At 45.8% G+C, this 11,726-nt stretch overlaps 1 protein-coding gene and 1 long non-coding RNA gene across 3 annotated transcripts in view; one reads left to right on the plus strand and one right to left on the minus strand.

Annotated features, from left to right (window-relative positions):
• CMBL (carboxymethylenebutenolidase homolog) overlaps positions 1-4,189 on the minus strand; it is a 22,221-nt gene extending 18,032 nt beyond the window's left edge. The window contains exon 1 of one of the 2 annotated variants that reach the window (XM_060146865.1): positions 3,962-4,189. The gene's annotated coding sequence lies outside the window, so the exon portion shown is untranslated. The remainder of the gene's footprint in view (positions 1-3,961) is intronic. The other variant, XM_060146864.1, reaches the window with a different exon arrangement.
• LOC132518809 (uncharacterized) lies at positions 3,814-11,027 on the plus strand. The gene is made up of 3 exons (XR_009539965.1): positions 3,814-4,055; positions 7,952-10,236; positions 10,776-11,027. It is a non-coding gene; the product is annotated as an uncharacterized LOC132518809 (long non-coding RNA).
• The last annotated feature ends 699 nt before the right edge of the window (positions 11,028-11,726 follow it).

Genomic DNA, 11,726 nt, shown 5'->3' on the forward strand with positions numbered 1-11,726 from the left:
GGACTCTAGAGCACAGGCTCAGTAGTTGTAGCGCACGGGCTTAGTTGCTCCGCGGCATGTGGGATCTTCCCGGACCAGGGCTCGAACCCGTGTCCCCCGCATTCGCAGGCAGATTCTTAACCACTGCGTCACCAGGGAAGCCCAGGACAAAATGTTAATATCTTTTTTTTTAAATAAATCTGTGTCATGTGACTATAGGTGGCTATTACATTATATCCTGTACTTTCCAGAATGTTCTAAATGCTCATAACTAGAAATGACTAAATTTTAAGGAAAGAGAAATTAAGAGCTAGTCATTTGACCAAAGAAAACTTTGACGGTATTTTTCATAGTTTTGTTTCCATAAACTACATTATGGAACTATCATAAGAGAAGTCAGAACAATCCAGTGTCAATAGCAGTAAACTTTATGTCCCACTGCACATTACTTGTTGAGAACTTATTCCTCAGGCTGATTTCTTACCTGGCTGTCCTATGAGGATGCGAGACCACAGAAAATAAGCAGCCTTGAATCTGAATCTTTTTACTTACCTTCGATTGCTATCCACTTTGCAAAAGGAATGTTTACAGCTAAGACAGCCACTCTCTGAACGGATCCTGAAAGGCCTTTCTCCCACAGAAAGGGGTGCTGGCTGGGAAGGCCTGGATGTGCCACACATGAAGGCTGGACTCCTGCCAGACACTTCACGGGGCACAGCAGCCAAGCCCAGCCAGTGTGTCCCGGGCCAAGGCCACGGTGGGCAGGGTAGACAGTCTCTCTGTGGGCAAGAGCCTTGGGAAACACACCCTTGACACTACTGATTGTACTATACGTAAACCTTCTGTATATATATTTCAAGATTTGGGCTCTTTTCCCTCCCAAATGACACATTTGTTAAAACACAATTTTCAGAAAAAAAGTAAAACTCGACTCCTATACAGTTACCAAAATGAATTCACATTAAGGATTGTACTTTACTCATATGATAGGAGGAAATAAGGCAGATGTTACCACTGGTCCTAAGGAAAAAAGAAAAGGGCACTAATTTATATGGAGTACAGGGATGTTGAGATGAATTGTAAATGGAGACAAAACCAATTTTTCCACAGTAGGGGAGGAAGCCAATTAATTCTCCACCAGACAGGACAGAATTTACAAACCTATCAGTTACCCCCAACTTTCACAGAGCTGCAAAACAGCTCAAATACAATGAACAGGGCTAGAATCAGACAGCCCGGAAGGGTGGGCTATAGTCGATGGGTACTTTTCCATTGAAACACAGAGTTTCTTCTATGACATTATAAGGTCACAGTGAGGGATAAGGTTTCCTCCTGTAAGGGGATGGGACTGTGGGTCTGACATGTATGGTGGGGTCCTCATAAAATGTACCAAGAAGCGCTTTTCTGTATCATGTCAGGTGGACTTGGCAACACACTCCAGCCACCCTGAGATCAGATCTGTGGTTTCCACCAGTAACGCCTCCAGAAGTCAGAGTTCTCTTTATGACACGAGGGATGGCCAGGACATGCTCCAGCAGGGGAGACCCTGATGGGCACATTCTCTGTCAGTGCCACCCAGGATGCAGCACTAAAGTACATGTTTCCCCCATAACACCCATGCAAGATCCCACATAATTGTGAATGACTACGAGACCCGTCCCCTACAGACTGACTTTTCTGGCCCCTTGACAAAGATTCTCTCCTTGACCGAACTCTAGTCAGGATCCTCTGAACTCTCTTCTCAACCAGGCCCTGGCTTTTGGGCTTTGTCCAATTTTAGTAAAAATCCTGCTAAGTTGGTTTAGCAGAATCCCCCAGCCTCCTATCTGATTCACTCCCTCATCCTCCATCATCCCCCAGGTGATGTCCGATCACCCTGGCTTGTCTTCTGCAAGAATCCTGTTAGGTCAGCTTAGCTGGAATCCCTTTATTTCCATCCACTGACCCCCTACTCTGCCCCTTGGCTAGAAACTCCCACTTTTCCTTATATTCAGAGTTGAGCCCAATGTCTCTCTCCTGTTGCAAGATCCCCCTGGAGTGGTCCCTAACCCCTATCACGATGGTCCTGAATAAGGTCTGCCTTACCGTTTTTTAACAAGTGTCACAAATGAATGATATTTTCTTTGACACCCTCCAGTCCTCCTTCACACAGCAAATGCCTCCACAAAATTGTAAGTCAAAACCTATGGGGATCACTGGTGTGTGTTTGACCTGCAAATTCCAAGGGGCTGCTGTGTCCTCCCCCCTTTCCTAAAATGTACCATCCGGAGGCATTCTTTTACTCCAAACAAATTTGTGCTTCTTGACTTCTTTTTCTGAACCAGTTATAAGATCTGCCTGGTTCCCTCTTTAATGAATAAAATAGAATCTTTAACACACGTTCGTTTTTCTATCTGTATTAGTCATGATTTAGCCTTTTGCTGAAACTTATCTTTTAACTGTATAATTGAACATTCCCCTTTTCTCACTGGAGGGCAGAAGGCGAGAAATGGGTGGTCAAGTATGGTTGAGCTAGTGTGGTTTCCTGCTTTCATACCCCCCAGGATTTAAATAACTCAGAAGTCACACTTCCCAAAGCAATGAAAATCTCCAAAAGAAATAGGGAAGCAGATTTTGATAAGTGAAGGGGATTGGTGTTGATGGGAATGCAACAAGCAAAGAAGTCTAGGAATAAAATGCTGGCAGCCTCAGAGATTTAGAAACGGAAACACCTGAAAGGGCATCGAAAACAACTACAGGACCTCTAAGGTGGCTGCAGGGGAAGGCTGGGGGTTTCCTTTACGGGTAAACACTGTAACTTGCATGGCAATTGATCTTCCATCTTGCAGCAGGGTAGGCAGGGCCCTCCTTATCCTTAGATGGTTCTGTGAACATCAACTCCTCCAATTATTTTTATTTTTCAGTAATCATGGTTGTGTTTTCCAAAGGGTACACGGTCTTGACAGCATTAATTAGAAAACTAGATGGGATGAAGCTAGATTGGCCTGTGAACTGCCAATCAAGTGGCTGCCTCTGGCCTTTTCTTGGACTGTTGTGAGGCCTGGATGGCATTCCCCCAGATACCCGCAGGGCTCACTTCTGACCACCTTACTTTAAATGGGCTTTGAAAACAACAGGTGGCATGTCCATCAGCAAGTAGCCCTAAATCGCAGTGCCCAGCGTCAGCAAGGCCTGGGACAGGCCACCGCTTCACCTCCTGACCCACATGGCCGAGTGGGAACGGTACAGTCTCTCCTGGCAACACGGACCCAGCATACAGGACGCTACACGCCTAGACCAGACCCTCCTCTCTTTTTTTTTTTTTTTTTTTTTGCGGTACGCGGGCCTCTCACTGTTGTGGCCTCTCCCGTTGCGGAGCACAGGCTCCGGACGCGCAGGCTCAGCGGCCATGGCTCACGGGCCCAGCCGCTCTGCGGCATGTGGGGTCTTCCCGGACCGGGGCACGAACCCGCGTCCCCTGCATCGGCAGGTGGACTCTCAACCACTGCGCCACCAGGGAAGCCCAAGACCCTCCTCTCTTAACACCCATCCTTAATAAAGGCTGCAAAATGTGGAGAATGAGCTGGACGCAGATACGCTCATTTTTCCCCCATACTTTTATATCAGTAGTAAGAACTATACGACCAAAATGTTCAACTGTAGGAAAACGGTTACAAAGAGTATTTAATGGCACGGAGGAAAGGATCAAGACATAGTGTTAAATGGAAAAAAAGGAATACAAGTTTATATACAGTATGATTTCAACTGTCTATTCAAAATGTATGGCTAAACAATACAGGAAAATATACCAAAGTAGGATGGCGGGGTTGCTTTTCTGCAGTGACAATGTACGGCTTTGATAAAAGCTGGTGTTGAAAATGGACTTTAATAGGTTCATTACCTGTGCACATGGCAAAGACCTCCTTTGCCTCAAGCAAACGCATGCGCAAGTTAGAGCGGAGCGGACCTGCAGCGCGATCCTGGGCTAGCGAAGCGCACGTACCTCGTCCAACTGCCTGAAGGACGCTGTCCTTACGCGCGGAGGACGCCGGACCGGAGCGCGCAACGCCGCAGCCCCGCGGGACACACGGGAGACGGTCAGGGGCAAGCCGAGGGGGAGGCGCCTCCTTCGGGGACGGAAGTGGACGCGGTGACGGAGGGCGGTGGGATCCCGGTGGACCAGTGGCTGTCCTGGATTCCCGGCCTCCGGGGAAGGCTGGAGCCGGAGGGAGGGGCAGGGAGGGGAGGTTGGGAGGAAGAGGGATTGAGGGGAGGAGGGAGACGGAGGGAGGGGAGGGAGAGAGGGAGGGGGGAGGAGAGGGGAAGGGAGACGACGAGGGGGGGAGGGAGACCGGGAGGAGGAAGACAGTCCGCCTATGAAATTTACATGTACGCCTGTCTCCTGAGACCTGTGACTTCTTTACTGTAAATCAAAATTAGGCTATTTTAAACAGTAGATGACTACATATTCATACTTGACCTCCCTGCCTCCGCCGCCACTCCATATTTTGTCTGGTCACCTAACATTGTGATAACCAATTCAATTGGCTACAGAGAAGGGTTAAGAAAGAAAACCGGAAGAAATGTTGATTAGGAAAATAAGTGACAGGGGGAAAAGTAGCAGCAGCTTCTTGACGCCACAAGAATTTCACCAAAAATCTCATGACCCGTGAGATAGAGCCTTGCTAGTTAAGACGCTTCCAGTTGGAAAAGGTGTGAATTCTGATTGAGGGTGACTTTTTCTTAAGGGATCTTTTCTGCAGAGGGATGGCAAATCAGTACTATAAAAAGCCTCGAGGGGTAAGGTTTGTGAGACTTAATCTGATTGTTAAAGGGCAGTTTTCAGAAAAAGGTAAAATCATGATGCTCACACAGATATAAAAATGACCTGTGTTGAAAACTTTACAGTACTCATTAATTAATAAGAAAACGAGGCAGATGTTAAAACTAGTTCAGAAGAAAGTTTTTAAAAAGTGCACACATATGGAGTAAAGGAATGGTGAAAGGAAAATGCAGACAGAGGCAAACTGGCTTTTGTTCCACAGGATGGGGAACGAGGTCAATTTGCTTGTCTGTCATCTACCTACAACTTACAGAATTGTGAAACAGCTACCAGACATTGGAAGACAAGAATCAGATAGCCTGGATGGTGACCTCTAGGCAAGCATAGGTTTCCATCGAAACACAAAATTGTTTCTATTAGACTGTTTCTAAGCATCTTCCAGCATCTTGGAAGTACCAGTTACATGGAAAGACTAGATGTGACTGATTACACATCATTTTTCTCTATTTGCTAAATTTAGCTCTCCAAGCATTATTCCTGACATTAATTAACACTTATTAACATGAGGGATTTCATATTCGCAACTCTATGCCCTGCCAAAATTTGCCAACTCAGCGTTAAACTTATGCACGTACTTAAAAGTAATTTTTTAAAAAATTGCCTCCAAATTAGTCTCAGTTGGCAAAGTTGTGCAGTGGATTCCAATATTACAAGACAGTGCTATATTATAAAGTACACCTCTGCTACAACATTCAAAAACAATTTATATCTACTGTTTTCCCACCTATTTTCCCAAAACTATCTCCCAGACCCCTCTCACAGTCTCCTCTTTGTCTTAACGTGCACCTTCCCCCTGAACCTGGCTGGAATCTCCGTTGTCCTGCCTCTTCCTCCCTGTGGTCTCCCCAATTTGGGGAGAGGGCCGCCCTCTCTCTTTCCAGTTATGCAAATCCTTTCCAGCTTTCAGAATTCTTCTTCATGAAGCTTGCTTAAGTGCTACAGCTCTTGATTTTCCTTAACCTGCACTCCTAAAAAAAAAATGATTCCTTTGGCATTTTGTACTACAAACTGGGTCACTGGATCATGTAACATCTTCTAGTTGATGAAAACCTTGCTTTCACAAGTGTAGTAACCTGAGGTTTCTCAAGGCAGGCTGTGAGTGTTCTCTGCTCGAAACACCTGAGTGCAAGGAGAGGATGCGTCCTGTGTCCATCTCCTTGCATTAAACCAAAGACGTGTCCCTTCTCCTTAGACTCGTTTTCCTTAACTATGAAATGAGGGATTAGACTAGATTTGGTTCTCAAACTTTAGCACGCATCAGAATCCCCTGGAGGGTTTATTAAACCACAGAGTGCTGGACCGCAAACAGAGCCTCTGATTCAGGAGGTCCAGGGGGAACCTCTGGAATTTGTGGGTCCAAGATTGTGGGTGATGATGCTGGTGTCCCTGGTCCAAGGACCATATACTTTGAGAATCACAGTGACTAGCAAACCCACCTGGCTGACCATCAAAACCATCTAGGGAACTTGTAAAATTCAGATGTCCTGGGCTCAGACCTACTGAACCAGAATCTTACAGGGTGGCACTGGGGAAACCGTATTTCAAAACAACTCCCCAGGGGCTTCCCTGGTGGCGCAGTGGTTGAGAGTCCGCCTGCCGATGCAGGGGACGCGGGTTCGTGCCCCGGTCCAGGAAGATCCCACATGCCGCGGAGGGGCTGGGCCCGTGAGCCATGGCCGCTGAGCCTGCGCGTCCGGAGCCTGTGCTCTGCAATGGGAGAGGCCACAGCAGTGCATACCGCAAAAAAAAAAAAAAAAAAAAAAAAAAAAACTCCCCAAATGACTCTTACAATGGACCAACTTTAGGACCCAATTGAACTAGATAATCTGTATAGGCCATGTCAGTGTCAACCTTCCATGATTTTATGTTATAGGTTCAGCAAGGAAAGCCTGGCTGGAGGAAGGCAGGTGCAACTCTCAGGATAAAATAAATCTTATAGGTCCATCAAACTAGAAACATACAAGAAAAGGGAATCCTGGGAAACATAGATCAGCTTAGCCCAGTGGGCACATCGACAAACCATCGCACCATGGCTGGGTACCCTTCCAGTCCTCCCCAAGGCAAAGGTGTTATCCTGCTAGAGATACATTGGTTTAGCATTAAACAGAACCTTTCACGTGCCAGTGTGAAACATCTGCAACTGAATTACTTCACTGCCTTGGAATTTCTCCAAAATAATGTGTAGGTAATTTTTAAATATCTGAATAAGTCAAAGAAGTCACCAAAGTGTTACCACCCAGAACCAACGGAGGGTGGGCCCTAAACATAAATTCTTGCTTCTATCTTAAAACGTACAAACTGCTTGCAACACCCCAAATGGCTTTTTTTTTTCACCTTCACCAGTTTTAGTTCCAAACTCCTCTGGAAAATTCATCACAAGTTAATATTTAACTCTAAAAAAAAATTTTTTTAAAGCTCTATTCTTATAGAAACTCTTAGCATAAGTGAACACTGGGATTTCACAGAGTTCCTTAATAAAGAGCTGTGACTCAGCAGTCACAGCTGGTTATCCCTCCAAAGTTATTTTATTTATTATTATGAAATAAGGGACTAAATTCCAGGAACTGAGTGAACCCAAGCTGAATTAACAAACCGGGCAAAGTTAAACAAGACCGCAGACTCTGCTAAAGCCCTGTATGGACACTGACCTTGAAGGCAAGGTCAGGAAAAGTATTCCATGGAACTGCTCCTCTAAAGAAATTTTGGAACAAAATCAGAAGTGCTGGTGTGTTTGAGAACATCTCCCAGGAATACCTGGGAGAGAGTGTATTGCAGTTCATCTGTTCCCATTTCTGGGGCGGTGTTGCTGACTCAGCCCCACCCCTTGAATGCAGCTGCAGGTAGCCAGCTGGGAAAGCACTGAGTCCTGGGTGCAGGGCAGGCATTGCTGCTGAAGGCAGGTCGGAAGGCTGGGTAGAAAAGAAAGCTGGTTTCTGGATGATTCTTGAGCCATTAAGCCATCTTGTCACCCCCAGACAGAAAGCCTAAGTTAGCTTTTTTTCACTTTTTACTATGAAACTGTACAAATATGCAGAAAAATAGAAAGAAAAGCTCAGTAAAGTCCCATATTCCCCTGATTTAGATATAATTATTGTGACTATTTTTGCAGTTTACTTCATTTCTTTTTTTTTTTTTTGCTTAAATATATAGGTTATAGATAACATGACATTTCGCCTCTGGGATTTCACACCCTCCTACAGTCTCCTCCCACATTGTACAGGGTTGGTCCAGTAGAATACGGAAGTAGTGATGGCCTGTCTCGTCTGGAATTAAGTTACAAAAGACACATGGCTGCATCTTGCCTTCTCTCTCTCCCTCTCCCTCTCATCACTTGCTCTGGGGGAAGTCAGCTGCCATGTCGCTAGTAGCCCCATGGAGAAGCCCATGTGGCAAAGAAAGCCTCATGGACACAGATCTCCAAGCCCCAGTCAAGTGTCAGATGACTGCAAACCCCACCACATCTAGATGGGAGCCCCCTGAGAGACCCCGCGTCAGAACCACCGGCTAAGCCAGTCCCAGATTCCTGACCCTCAGAAACTGTGCAAGATAATAATTTCTACTGCTTTAACCTGCTAAATTTGGGGCTCAATTGGTAGTACAGACAGAACACATTTGGATACCTTTGCAGGCGGGGTGCTGTGACAGAAACCCAAAATGTGGGAGTGGCTTTGGCACCAGGCGGTGGGCTTTGTTGAGAGCATCGGTAAATGCCTGGAGCACCTTGAAGAAGCTGTGAATTAAAGAGTCCAGGTCGTTAAAGATTCAGGTCAGAGCTTGCAGGAAAGTGTCAGAAACTGGGGGAAGGGATCCTGGTGATGCTGTTGCCTGCAGTCATGTGGACAGAGGAAAATGCACCCGATGAACTCGTGATCTAGTCAAGGAGATTTGGAGCCAAAACGTTTTCAGTGCTGCCTGCTTTCTGCTAGTTGCTTATAGTAAGATGCCAGAGGAGAGAGAGAAATGAACGGAAGGGTCGTTAAGCAGAAAGGAGCTGGGACTGGAAGGTTTTCAGCCGGGCCAGATGACAAATTATGCTAGAATCAAGGAATGGCTTCCAAGCAAAAGTCCAAATTCAGGGCCCTGCCAGAAAACCTGTGGTCCAGAGACAGACCCTAGGCTGTGCCTGTAAATAATTTTTAAAAGATTTCAGAAAGATATAAAGCCATACCCCATAGTCCTTTTGTCAGACAAAAGGCCCTCTAAGGAGAGTAAAGGTGTGCCTCCCTGCCGTGGCCCGAGTGCTTGTGAGATTAAAGGTGTACCCCACATGTGAGGTCACAAGAAGTCGGCAGCCTGGAGGAGGGCCCTCACCAGAACCCAGCCTTGCTGGCACCCTGGTCTCAGAATTCCAGCCTCCAGAACTGTGAGGAATAAGTTTCTGTTGCTTATAAATTCCCCAGCCTGTGGTGTTTTGTTACAGCAGCCCCAGTGGACCAAGACACTCACAGACCCTCTCAATCAAAGGATAATGCTCCTCAGGGCTTCCCTGGTGGTCCAGTGGTTAGGGCTCCACGCTTCCACTGCAGGGGGCATGGGTTCGATCCCTGGTCAGGGAACTAAGATCCTGCATGCCACAAAAAAAAAAAAAAAACAGTGCTCCTAGAAGCTTCGGATCATTGCCCCTCTGCTGTCTGCAGAAACCCTATCTTTGTGGAGAAGGGCTCATCTCAAAGAGATTTAGGGGTGTTGACTTTGCCTAATGGAGTAGATCCCATGAAGATTCACAGGAAATCCATAAAGTTTTTATGAGAATTATATGTACAGAATCATTACTAACTTGGACTGAAAGGGACAGAGCCAGTACAAAATAAAAAGAGGTCTTTGGACCCTCAGAGTTCTACTGGCAGGAAGCAGGCTGAGAATGTTACTCAGCTGCTAACACGTGATACCTTTCATGTTACAGCATGATACCTTTCCTTTCATGGAAAAGGAAGGATGACTCACAGGGAAAAACCAAGAGCCCAGAGGGCAGTCCAAAGCCTTGGAGTATGGTTCCCAAGACTTGAGACATAATTAAGGAACTTAGGATGTTTGCTTGGCTTGGAATCTATATGGACCAGCAACTTCTTCACGCTCTCATCTTCTCCCTTTTTCAGCAAGAGTTTCTAGAGTGGTTATTCTGTCTGTCCCCTTGTATGTTCAGTAGGAGAGGGTTTACGAACTGAATATTCGTGTCCCCTTAAAGTTCATGTTGAAGCCCTAACCCCCAATGTGATGGTATTTGGAGGTGGAGATTTTGGAAGTAATTAGGTTTAGATGAGGCCATGGGGGTGGGGTCCTCATGATGGGATTAGTACCCTTGTAAAGAGACCAGAGAGCTAGTTCTGTCTCTCTCTCTTCCATGTGAGGATACAGTAAGAAGTCAGCCAAAAAGAAAAAGAAGTCAGCCAGGTCCAAGCCAGGAAGAGAGTCCTCACCAGAACACAACCATGCAGGTACCCTGATCTTGGACTTCCAGCCTCCAGAAATGGGAGAAAGAAATGTCTGTCGTTTAAGCCCCCCAGTCTGTGGTATTTTGTTATAGCAGCCTGAGCTGACTAATACAGAGGGGGAGGAGTGGAGCAGATAACTTGTCAAGAAGAACTGTACTGGAGAAACTGGATTTAAGGAATTATAATAAATTTATAGACCTGATTTACATTATGAGACCTGATTTACCCGGACCTGATTTACATTATGAGATTCTGGACATTGAGCAGATGCTACAATAGGATGAGATTTCTGGGGACTCTGGAAGGGGTTGACTGTATTCTGCATGTGGGAAGGATATGAATTTTTGGTGGACCGTGGTGGTCTGCAAATTGGCCCACAGTGAACCTTGCTTCCTGGTATTCATACTCTGTACAGCCCTTTCCCCCACAATGGACCACTGTTAATCTGTCTGACCAATAGCATACGGCAGAAGTGATGGTATGTCATTTCTGATACTTATTTATTTTTATAAGTGTGGCTTAACTCTCTCACTCACTGTCAGATCACTTGCTCTGGGAGAAGCCAGCCGCCCTCTGGAGAGGCCCACTTGCTGAGGAGCTGAGGCTGCTGGCCAAAATCAGCAAGGAGCTCTCTTCCAACAGAGAGAAAACAAGATGCCTGGGCCATCTTGGACGCAGAGCCTCTGGCCCCAGTCAAGTTTCAGATGACCGCGGTCTGGCCAGCAACTGGATGGTAACCTCCTGAGAGACCCTGAGCCAGAGCCACCCAGCAAAGCCACTCCCAGATTCCTGACTCTCGGAAACTGTATGAAATACTAAATTTCTTAAAGTCGCTATGTGTATTAACCATGTGTTTCTGATGTTTTTATCTCTGGGACCTGGAAAGACTGTGCCTCCCAGGGCTAGCCAATTCCCAGGGATAGAACATGCCTTTCACAGGCACACATGAAAAGATGCTCAACATTGCTAATCATCAGGGGAATGCAAATCAAAACCACAATGAGATATCACCTGACACCTGTCAGAACAGCTATCATCAGAAAGACCACAAATAACAAATATCAGCAAAGACGGGGAGAAAAGGGAACCCTTGTGCACTGTTGATGGGAATGTAAATTGGTGCAGCCACTGTGGAAAACAGCATGGAGTTTCTGAAACAACTAAAAACAGAGTTACCATATGACCCATATGACCCAGCAATTCCACTCCTGGATATACATCCAAAAAAAGCAAAAACACTAATTCAAAAAGATACATGCACTCCAGTGTTCATAGCAGCATTATTTACAATTGCCAAGATATGGAAGCAACCTAAGTATCCACCAACAGATAAATGGATAAAGAAGATGTGGTATACATACAATGGAATACTACTCAGCCATAAAATTTTGCCATTTGCAGCAACATGGATGGATTTGGAGGGCATTGTGCTAAATCAAATAAGTCAGACAGAGGAAGACAAATACTATATGATATTATTTATACATGGAATC

The sequence above is a fragment of the Lagenorhynchus albirostris genome, chromosome 3 (genome assembly GCF_949774975.1).
Source record: "Lagenorhynchus albirostris chromosome 3, mLagAlb1.1, whole genome shotgun sequence".
Classification (NCBI taxonomy): Eukaryota; Metazoa; Chordata; class Mammalia; order Artiodactyla; family Delphinidae; genus Lagenorhynchus; species Lagenorhynchus albirostris.